This window comes from Stigmatopora nigra, chromosome 2 (assembly GCF_051989575.1).
Source record: "Stigmatopora nigra isolate UIUO_SnigA chromosome 2, RoL_Snig_1.1, whole genome shotgun sequence".
Classification (NCBI taxonomy): domain Eukaryota; kingdom Metazoa; phylum Chordata; class Actinopteri; order Syngnathiformes; family Syngnathidae; genus Stigmatopora; species Stigmatopora nigra.
Genome location: NC_135509.1, coordinates 8364663 through 8383288, shown reverse-complemented (window position 1 = coordinate 8383288; position 18626 = coordinate 8364663). Strand labels below are relative to the sequence as shown.

Here is an 18626-nt window from a genome sequence, read left to right as displayed (position 1 = left end):
TTTTTGTTCAGTCAAGTTCAATTTCACTTCCTATTGATTTTGGGGGGCATTTTAGGTCCATTCTTGTTCATTTTGAATCATATGCACTGAAGATGCAAAAACAGTGTTCTGACACTTTCAAGTGCAATAAAACCATTAAGATCACCCAAAAAGTGAACATAACACTTATCGTATGTTTCGGACTATACGTCGCACCTGAGTATAAGTCGCATCAGCTAAAAAAAAATACAAAATGACCCACTAGCTTGAGCGGGCGCTAAACTGTTGCGAAAAGTTCTCTATTTGGGCACCTTAATTTGACGATGACCAGTTCGTTCAGTGTGTGCCTGGCTGCAGGGTTAGGCTCCAGCACCCCCGCTGCCCTCTTGGGGTAAGCAGTACAGAAATGGCAGTGGTATCACTTGCAAAGGAGGGCGTCAGTATCCTCTGCAGATGCTTTTTGGGGTAAGGGCTTCCTGGTTACTTCCATTTGACAGCAAGCCCAGACCGCAAAAAGACCCGAAAAGAATAGGTGAGGGTCACTTTATGGCCGCTGCATCGTCTGAAACACACAAACACAACGTCACAACCAAATGTTGGCTCCAACCATTCCAACAATCATACTAGCTAGCGACTATAATAGATAACCACCTATCGTTTCAAGTTACTAAAGACCCATAAAATAACTCATACACTGATAATAGTCCTTCTATATTTTATATATTTATTTTATTAATGATACCTTTAGTGAAATTAATTTAGCTAAAATGCCACCAGAATACTTTTCTTAATTTCCGAGTCTCAAACACCCCCCTCAGTTTCTACTACATTGGCTCAATCCATCTTCGTGCGCACGTGTGGGGAGTATGCTGGAATTCGAGGGTAAAACAATTTGGGCGAATAAGGACGCCATCGAAACACAAAAGGGGAAAATGGAAAAAAATGAAAAGAGGAAGAAGAAATAGAACAGTAAGTTTACAAATAAGAAAAGATGACCAGATTCTTGACTCTAGCAGCAAGATCAACTTCCAGCCAGCAATGTCAACAACATCAACGCCACCTGGGGACGACAAACTAGTGAGTACTATCATTGTAATCAGAAGTTTCCACATGTAGTAATATTTCATCTGTATCGCTCAGTATTTCTATATCCAAGTGAACTTGCAAATGCCTATGTATGTTTGTCTAAATCTAAACATTTGAGACATTAGACAAGTTGATCTGTTCCTGCATTCAAATGTGTTCTAGCTTTGCATTAATTAACACTATATCCTTCAAAAATAGGCTTGACATGATGCATTTTCCAAATTTGAGTAATTTCTTTAAGTTTTGGCTTAAGAAATCACATTGCATAGGACTTTTTAAAAAAACGAAATCGTCATTTTGGAGATGAATTGGGTGTTTACTGACAAGGAATGTAATATGTATACAACAATGGAGTATTTGCATCAGGGATGCATCAGAGCAGATAAAATCCTAAAATTTTACAAATACCTTTTATTTTTTTGCTTTGTCTGTCATCCTCTCATTCCAAAACGGCCCCTGCCTACTCATTTTCTCCAAACATTCTTAGGTCACTTCCTGTCCAATGACCCCAAATCAATAATTGGCCTGTAAATGCCTCAAATTCAACATAAAGTGACCCGGAAATATCCCAAATTCACCAGAAAGTGACCAAAATCAACAGAAAATGACTCAAAATGCCCCAAAATGATCTTATTGTCCGCCACCATTTGAAATGAAATGGGTGGGGGCGAATGAACATTCATTTGTTTACTGCCGACTCCCACTTCAAATGGATTGGACATCTACTAGAGATGAACTCATCTCAATTCAAAGCAACAAGGCCGAATAGAGCCCATTTTTCTTGGTATTAGTTGGTTATTGTTATTAGTTAATTAAACACTGTAGAATGAGTTCCGAACTAATGTTGGAAAAAATGCGAAATAATCATTATGGTGATCACTATATCACAAATGGTATGGTATGGTGAGGGGTACCAAGAGGTTCCCACATCTAGCCAGTTTGCTAACTATAACACACCAATTTTATTGACAATGAAATAGAGACTATTTGTCAAATGGGGAGCAACTTGCAGTTGAGCTGTCCGTGGTTCTGAAATCCTCTCAACATGCAGCAGCCCCTCATGTACCGGCTGGAACACGCCCTAACATCCCCTCGTATAGAACCATGGCTGTTTGTGTGTGTCCGTCTACACGCTCGTGTGTTGGTGTGTGTGTGTGTTTGTGTGTGTGTGTGCTTTCCTTTTTAAGACATCCCTTGGCCAATGTGTGGAAAAACGTGCTTTAGAGTAGTAATAAAATAGCTCTCAGGATAATAAAACATACTGAAAATAAATTGATTTCAATCAGTTTACATGTTAAAAAGCACTACATGGAAAAAATGTCAAAAGACATCAAATTGAAATGCAGAAAATGTCCTATTAAATCCAAGTAAACACCCCAGAATAACCTAACGCAAGGACCAAAAGGCTAAATTGAAAGTTTCCGAAGCCCAACAATTTACCATGCGCTTTTTCCCACCATGGAATAATGACACTAACCCGCACAGCGACATCACGAGCATCCCGGTGCGCATCTATCTTCACGTCCGCTCCAACGACGCTGCGCGTGTGTCGAATGCGGGGAAGGACGGACGGACGTCTTACCTCCCTCTGGATGGCAGAAAAGAAGCCTCTGGGAAAAAAAGGAGAGAGACGGACAATGCAAATGAGATTCCTGACATGAACTCGGTGGGAGAAGAAAAAAAAAAACGACGTGCGTTGGCGTCCGTACACACCTGTGTGCGCGCACGCGTGCAGTCGCTGATGCAACACGTACGACCCTCCGCGCGCCCCCCCTTCCCTCCCGGCAGCCTTTCTTGAAGGATACACATGACGCCCCCTCGCCACTCAATTCCTCCAGTCTGCGATTGACCCGCATTGACGTCATTGCGTCATTAGGTCTCTCCTGGAAACACGGGAGCTCCCCAAAATAGCAACACATTCATTCAGTTTGCGCTGGGGTTGGCTTGGCTTGCTGCTGGTGGTGGTGGTGAGGGACTGGGGGTCTCGTTGTGTTTGGATCCAGTCAGTAAAGCCCCCCTGCCCCCCCTTTTCTTAACCCACCCACCATCAATTCCATCAAGCAATGATGCAGTCTCGCTCTGCCAAGGACGGGCTGATCACGACTTGGGGCTATTTTTAGGAGGGAGAGGGAGGGAGGGATAGAGAGAGAGAGAGAGGGAGAGAGGGTGGTGGGCGTGTTGAGAGACGCCCGCAGCTCTGCTCGCCACCGCCTGCAGACGAGGAACACAAACAGCACCAGAGGGGATAAAAATAGAAAAAAAGAGATTGTCTGTCTATGAGCGTGTGAATGGTTGTCAACATTATGGTGAGAAAAAAGAGACATTTGTATAGCCATTGGTCCAATACGTTGAGTATTTGAGAGAGTGACTATGTTTCATTGGTTTTAGTCGAGTGGTGTTCAACATGAGAGAAGAGATTTTGGAAATTTTGGTAGTTTTATTGGTTTTACCTGGGGTATTACACACATTTTGGGTACTGATTTTGGGCAAAGTCAACAAAAGTGTGATATACAAATGCGTTGCAAACTGAAAAAGAAGCATCAATATTAATTGTCTCAACACCATCACTGATTCTAAACAAGTTGCAAATCGGAATCAACAATGCAAATTGGACCACACACAAATGCAAATAGCCACAATCGGAATAGAAATAGCCACAAGAGGAATGGAAATAGCCTCATCAGGAATTGAAATAGCCACAACATGAACACCAATTGGCCACAACACAGACCAATCAAGAGTTCAATACCCGATCGGTACTGGCCTTGCTTCTCTGCAGTTTGCATGGTCTTTTCGTGCCTGGGTGGATTTTTTTCTGGGTTCTCCCACATCTCTAAACCATACGTGCTGAGTTGAATAGATGCTTTAGTTTAAATTGTGCGTAGGTATGAGTGTTTGAAATGTAACAAGGGATTACAGGGAAAAAACTAAAACCAGATTAGGATTAAGCACCCTAAAATCTCCCAAGTGTTTGTATGACTACAAAAAAGTATTGTTTTTGTGCCTGTTATTTTGTTGTCTTTTGCGGTCTTATGTAGACCACTTAATTCCTATTTAGCATTCTTTTTTACATTTCTATCCAAATTACATAGATTATTTCTTAACATTTTTTCAATTACTGTATTTCTAAAGATATTGTTGAAAAGGGCACTTTTATATGTATTTTATATGGAACTCGTTTAGTATTGTTGAAGGAGAGTGGCACGTTCCAGCGTCAACCATAAACTAACGCTGCCATCTACTGGCCTTGCTAATGACTTGCATCCTGAAGGTGCTTTATATATAATATAAAATATATAATATATATAAAATACTATATATAATATAAATAAATTTATATTTCTGTATATATATATATATATATATATATATATATATATATATATATATATATATATATATTTTATTTTTTTATTTTTTATATATATAAATGTATAATTTCATAACTACTCATGAAAATGTGTATCTGAATGGTGAATTGCATTGGAAAAATACTATACGAAGATAAACTAACCGCATATAAAGTATGTACTCATTGGCTGTCATTGACGGGGATAGCCGTCCAAACTGTTTGAACTGGGAGGAGCCACCTGCGGTCGAATGATCCCCGTTAACCCCTTCTAGCTCAAACGGTGTGGACGGCTATTTCCGTCCATGGCACTGTGACATAATCAAGGGTCAAACAGTGTACAGAGGTTAATCTAGTCCCCAAATCTCTTTCTCCCCGCTAAGTGATGATTTTAAAAGGTTTACGCAGTGTTTTTAATTGCATCATTTGGCATCCATATGGCTGAAATGTAACGCAGTGGGAAACTTGGAAAACATTAGCGGGAATGGCCGCGGGGGATTGAAAATAACAAGCAGCAATATCTGCAGAAATTAAGAGCAGACGCCGGCATCCATTACGGATGGTGACAATAAGCAGTTTTGGCCCGACCTCCTGTAAATCACGGCACAAAATCCTTAGAGCGCAAAATTACCAAAGACAATAAACATAGGGAGGGGGGTGCAAGTTTCAGGCCTTTTTAGGAAAGTCACTATTTTGGGTGGTTTTTACAACCTTAATATCTCTAAGATTGTTAACAATGACGTTATTTGTTTTTACTATTAGGGATTTTTCTCTATTTAGTGTTTTTATTAAAACATACATTTGGAAAAAACATTTATGCACAGATATTAACTTGAATATGTCACTTCCAGCTAATTTTGGGGTATTCATGAGCCCATTTTACGTCCCTTTCTATACTGGGTTACTTCATATTGGTTTTTGGTGTAAAGTGCATAGTGTTACTAAATGATATATCCAATTGACAGGCTAACAAATAGCATCAATGCTCATTTCAGTCAAGATGTATGAATACAAAAGGCTGAACAATAGGAAGGCAGATAATAGCATTAGCTAATAATAACTGAAGGGAAGTCAATATACGGAACGGGTAACAGCAGGACGTTAGCGAGTTAGCATCAGCTTCCCGAAGCGCTTTACAACGCCGCGGGGACGCACGATGAGTTAAACACAGTGCCTGAATAATTCATCCCGATTCAATGTTTCATGAATAATCCTGAATTATCCATACCATTCTTGGTAAACGCTTGTAGCGCTCCCAGATGGGAACGCCACCGAGCCTAGCGAAGAATGAAAATATCCCCGTGGCTAAGTGAGATAGGATTACCGAGTCTGATGGAATACAATCGGCAACAAATGGGCCTCTGTCGCATGCAAACAAATAGAAAGATGAGCTCTTCCATTTTTTTTATGGGTGGGGGGTATTTGTTTGCATTGCAACCATCTTAAATACACTGAAAAGTCACAATAAATGCACGTAGTTCTGCCCAAGAGTGTCTTTAGGGATGTCTCAAGTTGTTCACTGTCCTTGACAAAGGTTCCAAGGGACCATAACTGGCCCCGAGGCCACAGGTTTGAGACCTGTATGGTGTAATACAAATATTTAAGAAAAATAATCATAATTCATGCATGAAAAGGATAAATGCACTTGCTCTGTAAAGGGTTAAATGTCTCAAATGTACATTTTTCAATAGCTGTCCACTGAAAGAGTTGTGATAATAACAAATAGTGATTTGGATGATAAAATACTTACCTGGAATATAAAAAAAAAAAAGAGTAGAAAAGAAAACAAAAGTGGCAAGTCGTCAGGAAAGCCCACCGCTGGGGACGGAGAAGAAGGCAGATTGATATTCTATCAACGCTGGTTTGTTTGTTTTTGCCTCAAACCCGTGGAGAGCCCGCAGATATTAATAGACAAACATCTTTGCATGCTGCTTCGACATGACTGTCAGCAATATTGTGCAATGCGCTTCTATTTCCTCTTTGCCTCGCTGTGTTTTAATAGCAATAACGTCATCTAGTTAATCTTCTGCAGAGGTTTGCCATCAGGACAGTGTGGAGCTGCCCTGCCTAAAGCATTGCAGTACTACTAGTGTACTTTCTGACTTTTTCCCCCAAGTGCAGATTATACCCTTAATTTATTCCTACATGGCCAGAAGGTGGCAGCAAAGTCAATTTCCTTTAGAACAAGCAACTGCTTGGTTCCTCCCAATCGTTTATCTTGGTCACAGAAATATGCAGTCCTCGCATTTGGTTTTGTATTCCATTTCTGATACCCAACTGCCAAAATGTAGCCAAAATTGTACTGATACCTCCTTGTTTTTATTTTAATTTAGCTTGATATGATCATGTAATTCAAGTATAACAATACCATTTAATATAGATGGGCTTGTGCTAAGAAAATACTTTTTTTTTTCAAAATAAAATCAGGCATAATCAGCAGTTACTTATTACTTGAGTATTCTTTTCATCAAATCATTTTACTTGTACACCACTAAATTTTTGTGATGACTACTACTCTTACTTGAGTCATGCTTTTGAAGTACAAAATACTTTTTGGGCTACTACTCCCACTTTTGCTATCAGGCTATTAGCAAAGTTGTGCTACCATTTCGTCCATATTTTATTTTGAATTCCGACAATAAGTCACATTTCTTTCCATAGTTTGGCTTGGTCCTGCGGCTTATACTCGAGTAAAGACTTATATATGTTTTATTTCTGTCAATAAGTTACATTAACAGCTACTTGTTTTGTCTTTGGTTCCCTAATTTTTTTCCTTCACAGTGCATTCTTTTGTTAGTGCGACTTATCGTAAAAAAAAAAGATACATTTAATGCTTTCCCTCTCCACCTCCTTCATTCACTCTCAGTCTTCTAAACTAGCCGAGCAACAATGCATTTAATTCCACTCATAAAAATTTGAGGAGGTGCCAAAACCCTCCCGCGACTCTCACAAACGCTCCACTTTGATTGGCTTCTACACACAGCGTGACATTCGGTTTTCTCAAAGCGAGCTCGGGCAAAATTGTTAGTACGTTTTGGCTTTCATGTTTTAAGTGTACGGAAGACAGGTGGGCTGAATTGAGATGTTGTGTCAGGGGGTGGCAGTTGTTTGAAGCACTCTTCTTATCTCGTGGACACGTTGTTGCGTTGAGTGACAGTTGATTGCCGTGATTCACTGAGAGCTGCACTAATGTAGCATTAGGTTCAGCAAAAAGTAGTGACCGTGGCGCCATTTGTGACGCTTTACCGAAACAGAAAAACAAAACGGTCATTCCGGTCAGAAAAGAGGAAAAAGTGCAGAGCATGGCTAGAAAATAACTTGATTGCTTGGGGACTCGTGAAGAAAATATCAGCTATTAGTGACCTCCAACAACATAACGCTAGAAAAAAATACAACGTTTTGTAGTATTTTATTCAAACATTTGGTTCAGCGGCGGATTGGCGGATGAGTGGTTAGCCTGTCGGCCTCACAGTGGGGGACCTGGGTTCGTATTCCAGGTGGGTTCACCTGTATGGAGTTTGTATGTTCTGCCCGGGCCTGAATGGGTTTTCTTCGGGTACTCCGATTTACTCCCACATTCCAAAGACATGCATGGTAGGCTGATTGGGCACTCTAGATCAAGGGCCTGAATATTCAGTTTATTATAGATCTAAAACAATGTTTATTTGAGCTTTTTAAAATATATTTTTAGATTTTACAAAATGATTTTTGAACTAAAAACAGAAGAAATTGACTAAAAAATGACAATTATTGATTTAAAAGGAGGAAAAACAGGAAATTTAATATACATCAATACTCTTCATTTTAATTTGATCCTAAAACACAAAGTCGGCACTCATGATTTACTTTCCTGGGCCACATAAAATGATGCGGCGGGCCAGATTTGGCCCCCGGGCCACAACTTTGACACCTGTGCTCTAGATTGTCCCTAGGTTGTGTGTGAGCATGAATGGTTGTTTGTCTCTTTGTGCCCTGTGATTTGCTGGCCACAAATTTAGGGTGTCCCCTGCCTCTTGCCCAAAGTCAGCTCCGGCACCCCCCGTGACCCTAGTGAGTGCACCTCAACCGATCCGCATTGTTCCAATTCGCTTTTTCTAATTTAATTTCACTTCCTATGTTCACATTTTCAAATTTTATCTAACAATTATGTCATAATATTTTAGAACAATACTACTCAATTCCCATAACTATAGGTATCCTGTCCATTCATTCTTAACTAGGAGAACTCATAGTAAAACATCATCTTTGGTTGCCATTGACAACAACAGACTAGAATTCCCAGTCAAAATGGATGGGACGTCAATCGCCGTCAATGTCAAAAGCAGGAGTCGCCCCGCAGCGGCGTCTGAATCGCAGCAGGTGGCGCGGGATCTCGCCTTTTCTGACCGCACCTGCCGCATTTAAAAAGTGAACGCTAAAATGCTAAATATGAAATGTTAATCAGGGCACGCTTTCTGGCTACATATTGCCATGCATAGATTCATGAGCTGGATGTTTTTCACACAGAGGCCAAGGGTAAACACATTCAGACAGTACTTTTACTTTACTCTACTTGTACTTGTAGTATCTCCCCCTAGTTTGGCATGTACTTTTTAGCTATATTGTGGTATGTGCGTATTTTTGTGCACCTTGACATCCCTGGGAATACCCCAGCTTGGTAATTAGACGCTGATTAATGATTATCCTGTGGCATCCTAAGGGGACTCGCCATGGACATATACAATAGATGTGTGTACCGTATTGTATATACGGTATATAATTATACTCAGTATCCCACTTAGAGATTTTTTTCTGCTGCCAATGTGCCCACTAATGGATTGGACTTTTGTAGTAAACATCAATGGCAGCCAATGAGTTAAGGAAAATACCCAAATATTCCCCAATACTACCTAAAGTAGTTTAAATTTCCGGTTCCAATCCATTTAAGTGGTATAATAACCATTTCACTTGAAATGGATTGGACATCTATTTACTTCAATGGCTGCTTAATGACAAAATATACTTCATTAAATCAAATTTAGGGCCACCAAAAAACAAATACATAACTGAATATTGATACTTTTGCAGTCAAATAGCCTAGAATGAAATATTAGATATAGAAATCGAAATTGTATTAAAATAATGTGTCAGCACGACAACAAAAATGGTGAATTTGGAATGTCAAATGTCAGGCGCTTCATCCACTTGACAAACTTTTTGGCTCCTCCCCCTCCCTCTGCTCCAATAATCTCCGTCGCACAGACGCTGAGTGTTGCCAGACCACCATAATTGGCGTAAGTGGTCTGGCTTTGCAAGAGTAATAAAGTGCGTGTTAGCCAATAAAAATAAAAATGACTGCTTTATGGTAGCGGCTGATGGATGTCAAGGTTAGCATAACGTCTGCTTCTCCATTTTTCTTCCGTCCAATGCGACGCCAGCAATTCAAGTGTGCGTATTTAGAGGGTTTTTTTTGTAAAGGTCACAAAAAAAATGTTAAATTGGCAAGGACACATGATTCAATGGGGCGGCCCATGAAGCTAGTGGTTATCGCCTCGGTCTCACAGCTTTGGGGTCCTGGGTTCAAGTCCAGGTCGGTCCACCCGTGTGGCATGTTCTAGCAGGGCTTTTGTGGGTTTCTTTTGGGTAATATGGTTTCCTCCTACATAAGAAAAACATGCTTGCTAGGCTGATTGGACACTCTAAATTGCCTCTAGGTATGGGTCTGAGTCTGAATGGTTGTCCATCTCCTTCTGCCCTGTGATTGGCTGGCCACCGATTCAGGGTGTTCCCACCCTCTGGCCCGGAGACAGCTGGGATAGGCTCCAGCACCCCCCTGAGGATAAAGCGGTTCAGAAAATGAGAAACTCGACTCGATACTTGGCACTGAAGGAACAACTTTATTTTTTTTAACATGCTAGCTGGAACAAATCACATTTGGTTGGCAAGTAAATCAGAATATTTTGCTACTAAAAGGACAAGTGACTTATTGTGGTGTTTTAAAATGTTAATTTAAACTTGTTGTTAATGGAGATGGACGGGAATACGTGACGTTGATGGTCCCTGACGAGGAAATGAAGCATTTGAGTCCAAATGACATATAAGCATGAAAAGGCAATTACCTTCACACATGATCAATGATGGGTCAAAGGCGGGTGGAGGAAATCGGAAATTGTGATGCCAACGGAGCACCCTAATGGGAGGCCGATGGGATTAGACAGCAGGCCACAGTCAATGCGACCAATCCATTTAGGACAAGTAAATGGCAATTACTCACTTCTGCCAATGTTGGCGGCATGAGGTGGCAATTGGGGGAAAGCAAAAGGTTTTTTAGGAGGGCCTGAATATCACAAGGATATAGTAGTCATATTCTTGACAACCACCAGGAGACGAAACCTACGGAAGTCAAAGTTTGTGTGTTCGAATCTGGTCTGAAATTGCATTGGTGGTTCTTGTATTCAAACATGATTTTCAGACAAAAGTTGCTTTTACATAAATATATGAAAATATGGTCTTTTATCTGGTTTATTATGATGACTAAAATCTACCCAGAGTACTTGGTGCTGTTACTTTTTAAATGTTTGTTTTCTAAGGTTAATAACATTAGCAGAATGACTAAATATTTTTCATCAACTTCTGAAATGAAGCAATTTCACACAATGACCTCCTACATTAGATTACCAATCCAAACATCTGTCTGGCAAAACGACATTTCAACAAATGCTACTTCAATTTAACATCCTTCTCATTGACAATAAATGACCGACCCTCTTTCGCTGAGAACTTATATTACCTTTAATGTCTGATGTGTTAATTAGCTGCAGAGTTGCTGGGATGCACCCTGGCCTTGAGCCAGGCAGGCTCCAGTTGCCATGGTTTCCCCCTACATTTCTGACCCTGCTGTTGTTATGCCAGTAGCTTCCAACAGCACCCAGAACAAAAACGACAATGAAACATCCAAGTGGGTTGTTTTAATTAAGGCACTTCTTCCTCACACAGACATACACAGAGAGAGAGAGCTGCATTGCTTGACTTTCACGAAGAGACGGCGGTCCGCTGTTTGTGTTTCCGCTTCATGAGATGCCCAATAAGGCTGAAAACAAGTCCGTATCATTCTCCCGGCTTTTGTGTTCTACACGTTTGTCTCGTGGTTTTGAAAACGACTATACAGCAGTGTGAAGCGTGGGGTAGGATTGACAGCATTGACGTACACGGCTGACCTACCTGAGCTGTTTCGAGCCAATAACTTCCTGACATTTTCACTCGCACAGCTTTCCCAATCAATAGGTCTCACTCAAAGTGGGCTTATGGGGGTCCATCTGATACATTTTAAATCCAGTTTCCTTTTCCTCTGACGTTCGACTACAATAAGCAGCTGGCACTGTATCGACCGCCATCAATGCTGAAAAGTCAAAGCCAAGTCACAGAACAAACCTACTGTGTATTTCCTCACTCATTCATTTTCAACAAATCCTATTGTAATCAGGGGTTGTGGGGTGCTGGAGTCTATCCCAGGTGTGTACGCAGGCTATCGCCCAAGGTTGACTGGTGATAGACTGAAGCATCCCTTGTGAGGATAAGCAGAACAGAAAATGAATAAATTAATAATTGGACATTTAATTTAACCACACACATTTTCTCATTTTAGCTTAGCCAACAACATATTTTTAATGTTTCATTTCATTTCGTCCAAGTTTAAATTATAAAAATAGTGTTGTATAAAGGGTCTTTATGACATTTTTAATGAATATTTTATTTTAAAAAAACATCAATTTCAATTCAAAATAAAAGCGAAAAATTTAACAATTTCCATTCAAAATAAAAGGGAGCAATTCAACAATTTCAATTTTGTTGTTGTACATTGAAAAAACTTTCTTTCAATATCATAATCTTTATATATTTTCTTCAATACATGGGGTGTTTTGCTTCTTCAGGACCTGGACGACCTACTGTAATGACTGCAATCACAGAATAAACTCCATACTATACTTTTATCTTCCTGGTTTCAATTTTGGTGAACAATAATTACCCAACTTTAAGTAAATTGGACATAATATAGTATATTCCTTTCTTTCCAAACATCACTTAAAGTTCAATTTCAAGCTTAATATAAAAAGCTGACACAAAACAACTGGGACCTTGTTTCAATTGCGCAGCTACAAAAAAAGAAAAAAAAAAGAAAAAATACACACCGAATACTGTCCGTCACCTTTAACGAATCATGTTCTGCTGGATAGATCCTCGGTCGTAACATGGAAATGTGAAGATAATTATAAGCGCCGGGAGCCGGCTACAGTCTTCGCTATTAGATGTCAGGTGGCCTCTTGAGATGGTCGTTTTAAAGATAGATATTGCACTTGCCTTCACCTGCGCTGCCGATAACAACTGTGGGGAAAAAAACGGGTTTCGGTAGGAAAAAGCTTGCAAATGGTGTTCTCTTCGATTATGGTTGGCGCATCAACATAACCCTCCATTTATTTCACAGATAACACATTACAAATATGGACTGTAGTTTATTTGCAATGTTCACCGATATCTACTGTAAACTATGCTTCTAATTTGACAAGATATCCCCAGTGGATTCCAATGTTCAGCTAACTAAAGAGGACATTCCACCGCCTGCAGCTACCATAACTTTGTCCGTCTTCACATTGTTGTAAGCTCAAGCACATGCAAATTCCTCATAAATTTCAGTTTATCTTCAACAAATACAACTTCTGTTTGGCTCTGTGACATTTGATCTTGTTTATATAATTTTAAAAACTCTTCCATTTTTGTATTACAAAAATATTTAGCAAGTTCAATATTCTAGTGGGGTCAGTCATATTTATTCATTCTTAAGTTGCTGCTAAATTATTGTTTATAACATCTCTGACCTTTGACCTCGTTGTTAAATGACTTCTTCCGTTTTGTATCACAAACATATCCTGCAGCTTGTTTTATTATTATTATTATCGATTTTTCATACTTTGACTTGCCAATTCTTATTTTAGACCACAGTGACCTTTGACATCATTATTACATTTCCTCTACTGTTTAATTTTACAACTACAAATAACGGTGACTTTTGACCTCATTGCCTCAAATGTAATGACGGTGCCGGACGTTTGGTTGCCGGTCTCTTGGTCGCCGGTCTCTTGGTCGCCGGTCTTTTGGTCGCCGGTCTTTTGGTCGCCGATCTTTTGGTCGCCGATCTTTTGGTCGCCGATCTTTTGGTCGCCGGTCTTTTGGTCGCCGGTCTTTTGGTCCCCGGGTATTTTGGTCACCGGTCTCTTGGTTGCCGGTCAAATGGTGGCAGTTTACTGTTGAAACCAGCTCTCAAAATTATATTCATGAGAGAGAGTTTAATATCTAAGAGAGGGAGTTTAATATCTAAGTACTCTTTAATATCTAAGTACATTCGCCCGGCGACCAAAAGACCAGAGACCAAACGTCCGGTCACGCACTATATCACATCAACTTCTGGTTTCCTGGTGCCCTTGTAAAAAAAATTAAAAACAACATTTCATTCTTTAAGTACAGCATGAATGAGATATAAAGTGACCATCAGGTAGGACAACCTCGCATTCTTGATCGGACCCCTTATCGAGCCACCTCGGGCCCTCGGGCTATATGTTTGATACCCCTGAATTACCAGGACAGGTGCGCTGCCCCTACTGGTTGCCTAGAGGAGCCACGCACATATAGGTTGCGCTCTAAGTGTGTGTGCTTGAGACCGTATCTTCATTAGTGGCATTCATTCCATGTGACAGTATCAAACACAACCCCCCCTTGCACCCTTGGGGAATGAGTCATTCTTCAGATAATGATGAGCCAATGAACGTTCTTGCATTAACGGTAAACTAATGCGTCTAAAAGTGGCGCCTCGGATGCAAACTCATTTGCAGGGGAAGATTTGAAGTGGGGCTCGCCAAAGGGCTTGATTTGCTCTTGGAAAAGCTTTGTCAGGTGATAGTATTTCCCTTAATAAGAAAATCAGAAGCCGTGGACCTGGTTTACATGGTCTTGCGTGTTCGTCCCGTGTGCCCTGAAAAAAGTGCCTTTGGATTCCTGCCACAATTCTAAATGTAATGTGAAATACGGCGTATGAAAAATGTGATTCATTTTGCTTGTGTCGTCTTTAATCAAGGGTCTAAGGCAGCTGAGAAAAAAAGAGCTGTTAGCATCGACTTTCATAAAGCTTTTATGTCATCTTTTCTGATGGATATGTGGGGAAATATGAGGGCTATCATTATAAAGTCACTTGTAGCATTTCCTAGTCGCTTTCACAATGTTGACAAAAACAGGCAATGAATGACTTAACCAACTTTTTCTTCACATCAACATAAGCGCAGAAGCAAGATGTTGATATTATTATTCTTCGCATGGAGCGGTCGCTGCTAAATCTGCATGTTTTACACTGGGCTGTCAAGCATTTATGGCGATGAAGATACCACTCAGATGTTACCTTATTATCTCCCAAACTCAGCTTGCACACGACTTAAGGCCTCCAGCGGTGACTGGCAAAGTAGAAAAGTCACTTTTTTTTCCTCCTACTTCCATCGCTGGACAATTATAATATTTATGAGAAGCCAGCTAGAAAAACATCAGATTTTTTTCTATGGAGGTTCGATTTAAATCCCCCCCTCACTTTTTCAAAATATATAAAAAGCAGCAGTGAGAAAAAAGGCTGGGGAATTTGTCAATGTAATAGTACGACACAATGACATAAATGGATATGCCGTTCAAACTGCTGACAGGAGCAGAAGAAAATAACTCACAGCGAAGAAGGGGGATTAAGGCCATGTGTGTGTGTGTGTGTGTGCCATTTTCATCTTTTACTTTCCTCAATTCTTTGCAAACAATGATTCATTTTGTCATAACTGAATGGCAGTGGCCTCAGAGACATTGAATGGTAGAGTAATGACTACACTTGAATGCAAAAAGCAGCACACAAAAACACTGCTTCTTAATTCTTTTGTCCATGTGATCTCAAAATTGTCTGGAGATGTTGGTCCAAAGTATCATCCAAGGTTTAAACCGCTTGGGATGGAAATAGTATTTTCGTCAGCCAGTACATGAAATTGACAGAAAGCGGCAGTCACTTGGATTTATCTTTGGTTCCGCGTGTCTGTTTCCTCTTCGGGATTACTCAAGAAGGAATCAAGGGATAATTAGTTAGCGACCAAAAGACCGGCGACCAAAAGACCGGCGACCAAACGACCGGCGACCAAACGACCGGCGACCAAACGACCGGCGACCAAAAGACCGGCGACCAAAAGAACGGCGACCAAAAGACCGGCGACCAAAAGACCGGCGACCAAAAGACCGGCGACCAAAAGACCGGCGACCAAAAGACCGGCGACCAAAAGACCGGCGACCAAAAGACCGGCGACCAAACGACCGGCGACCAAACGACCGGCGACCAAACGACCGGCGACCAAACGACCGGCGACCAAACGACCGGCGACCAAAAGACCGGCGACCAAAAGACCGGCGACCAAAAGACCGGCGACCAAAAGACCGGCGACCAAAAGACTGGCGACCAAAAGACCGGTGACCAAACGTCCGAGCACCGATAAAGTGTGTGCAATACTGCGCTTTGCTCAATTTCCTCTCCGCAATCACATCTGTTCATTCGCCCCCTGCCGTCAAAGCGGTGCGTTTAATGGCAGCCAATTAGGTCATAAAATGCCATAAAACTAACAGGATATATCCACAGGTCAGCAGGAACTGACAAATGAACAAGAAGTATCCCAGAAAATCCCTCAAAATCCAAAATCCTCCAGTAAATAAATAGCATGCATTGTAACAGCATAATAGAAAAATAACAACATAACTCTTAACCACGGTGGCTGCTTTGCTTCATCAGGGCCTGGACCATCTTTGAAGCATCAATTCAGATTTTTACCAGCTCATCCTTGGCTTCCAAAAAAAAAGCTGCTAAAAAAAGGGCATGTTTTATATTCCTATTTCTTACAGGCCTTAAATATTCTTGCCATTTTTTTAAAGCTCTTGTATATTCCGTAGCTCCTTAATTTTTCTTCTTCTCCCAGCGACGGTGGCGGCAAGACAAACAAGCCTCAATCATGCGGCAAAGCGAAAGTCAATATATTCCTCAACGGATGTGTGCGAGATGCCGGGGGCCTATAAAAATAATGGAGTGTGTAACATTCTCCCACAAATGGAAAGAGCCCAGAGGGGGAAATACCTCGCATGAGACAGCTCCACTGGCGGAGAAAGCGGAGGTGTGTGCCGCAAACACTTAACCGTTGGGAGACCTGCAGCCAAAATTAGAAGATTACAAAAGCCTCATTACTATGCTCCTCGTTGGCGTGCCGTGCCTTCCCGCCTTCCCGCCTTCCCGCTGCGACGTGCCGGCTTGCTTTGTACAGTCAGTGAAGGGAAAACCCAAAATAACTATGTGGAGCAGTCCAAAAAACACACGCAAGGGCCACATTCACATTTTTCAACTAGAGGACGCACCAAGTGTGTTTTCAGAAAATCTACCAAACTCTTTACTGTGTTTACCAGTGGGTCTTGTTTCCATTTTTTTACTGTTAAGTTTAATCTGGCTGCTTGGAAAGCATGTAGCAAAGCACATTCATTCATTCTGAACACTGCTTATCCTTGACAGGGGCGCCGGAGCCGAGCTCAGATGACATTTGGGTGAAAGGAGGGATACATCCTAAACTGGTTGAAAAGTCACTTGGATGGAACATGCATAGAGAGACACTTGCATACAGGAATGGGAATTGGACCCACGTGTCTTGCACTTAAGTCAGGAGAATGAACCACTACACCACTGTCAATGAGGTAAGGAAATCTCACTTATTTCTATGTTAGTCAACTTAAAGTTTGAGATTTTCTCTCATAAAAAGATAACAATTTGTAAATTTTTGTCATTTTCTGAAAAAAAATCATTGCAATTGTTGTACATTTCCATATTACCGTATTTTCACAACTATAAGGCGCACTTAAAAGTCTTAAATTTTCTCCAAAATAGACAGTGCCCCTTATAATGCGGTGCGCCTTATAGTCGTGAAAATACGGTACTTGAAACACAGGTAGAAATAATCACAACAGTGGTTAGTTGTTGTCCTCAACCCAACTTTTACTGTAATGAGAAAAATCTCCCGTTTGCCAATCTATGTGCTCCGAGGCATCAATAATCGAATACTGATACATACTTTAACATATCACACTTTCTATGTGAATCAAGGCATCAATAATCAAACACCGATAAACATCCAATCCAAAACTAGTTGTACATCCCCAAAATGCAATCATTAATAACTTAAACACTTTATCATGTCACACAATTATAACATTTAATGTATTGTCATATATTTTCTATTCCTGTTCATTTTATGAAATAAACGCCATTTAAAAGCTTCAACTATTTGCTCAATGCGCATTGACCCCCACTTCCTCAACCTCCCCCCCCCCCCACGCACACATACACTCACCCCGACTCCCCCATTCCCCATCTCTGCCCGACCTAATCCTTAATTACCATGTCTAATTAGGCCCCGACAGCAGAGGTCAATCAAGTAATTACAGAAGGGGGGATGAAAGGAACACGGGAGCGGGCGGAACGAGGCTTGGCGCCGCTGGAACGTTGCTGCCGCCGGCGTATGTGCGCGCGTGTTCCCCTTCAGGCACGCTTGTAGGCATGTGCAACCTTGACAGGACGCTCAAGTGATAAAACGCCGATAATCCGGCCGATCGCTCTAACTGGCGGGCCTTCTCCTTGATGTACGGTCAAAGAGACGGCGTGCTCTCTTACGACCGCTTTCTTACGTATTCGTGCGGGATCAAGTCACGTGCAGAGATTTGTGTTTCACCGTTAGGTCGATATCGCAAAGCGTTTGCTGTCTTATCTTCTGCGGCACCATGTGAGGGGAAAAAAGATGTCATGGCGTATGCTGTTCTATATATTAAGGTATTGGGCGATATATCGGATTTGTAGCTATTTGGCGAAAAAGTATGCAGCTGTTGTGATAGGTTTTCCCTCAGAAATATTTGAGTTTTAATTGACATTCAATTATTCTGTTGAAAATTTCAATAGGGGGCGGTAGAAGCCAGAATGTACACCTGCTGGAAACCCCTCAGTTACCATTTCTTAGCCTTTAGTACACGTGTGTCAAAGTGGCGGCTCGGGGGCCAAATATGGCCCGCCGCATCATTTTGTGTGGCCCGAGAAAGTAAATCATGAGTGCCAACTTTCTGTTTTAGGGTCAAATTCAAATGAAGA

The 18626-nt window shown here is 41.1% G+C and overlaps 2 long non-coding RNA genes across 2 annotated transcripts in view; one reads left to right on the top strand and one right to left on the bottom strand.

The window, feature by feature from the left end:
* Positions 1–573: 573 nt before the first annotated feature.
* On the bottom strand, positions 574–3267 carry LOC144215607 (uncharacterized). Its single transcript, XR_013330457.1, has 3 exons — positions 2779–3267; positions 2543–2675; positions 574–1039 (listed from the first exon to the last, which is right to left on the bottom strand). It is a non-coding gene; the product is annotated as an uncharacterized LOC144215607 (long non-coding RNA).
* LOC144215615 (uncharacterized) overlaps positions 747–18626 on the top strand; it is a 29286-nt gene continuing 11406 nt past the window's right edge. Inside the window, exons 1-2 of the long non-coding RNA XR_013330459.1 lie at positions 747–1056; positions 17007–17185. This is a non-coding gene — a long non-coding RNA (uncharacterized LOC144215615). The remainder of the gene's footprint in view (positions 1057–17006; positions 17186–18626) is intronic.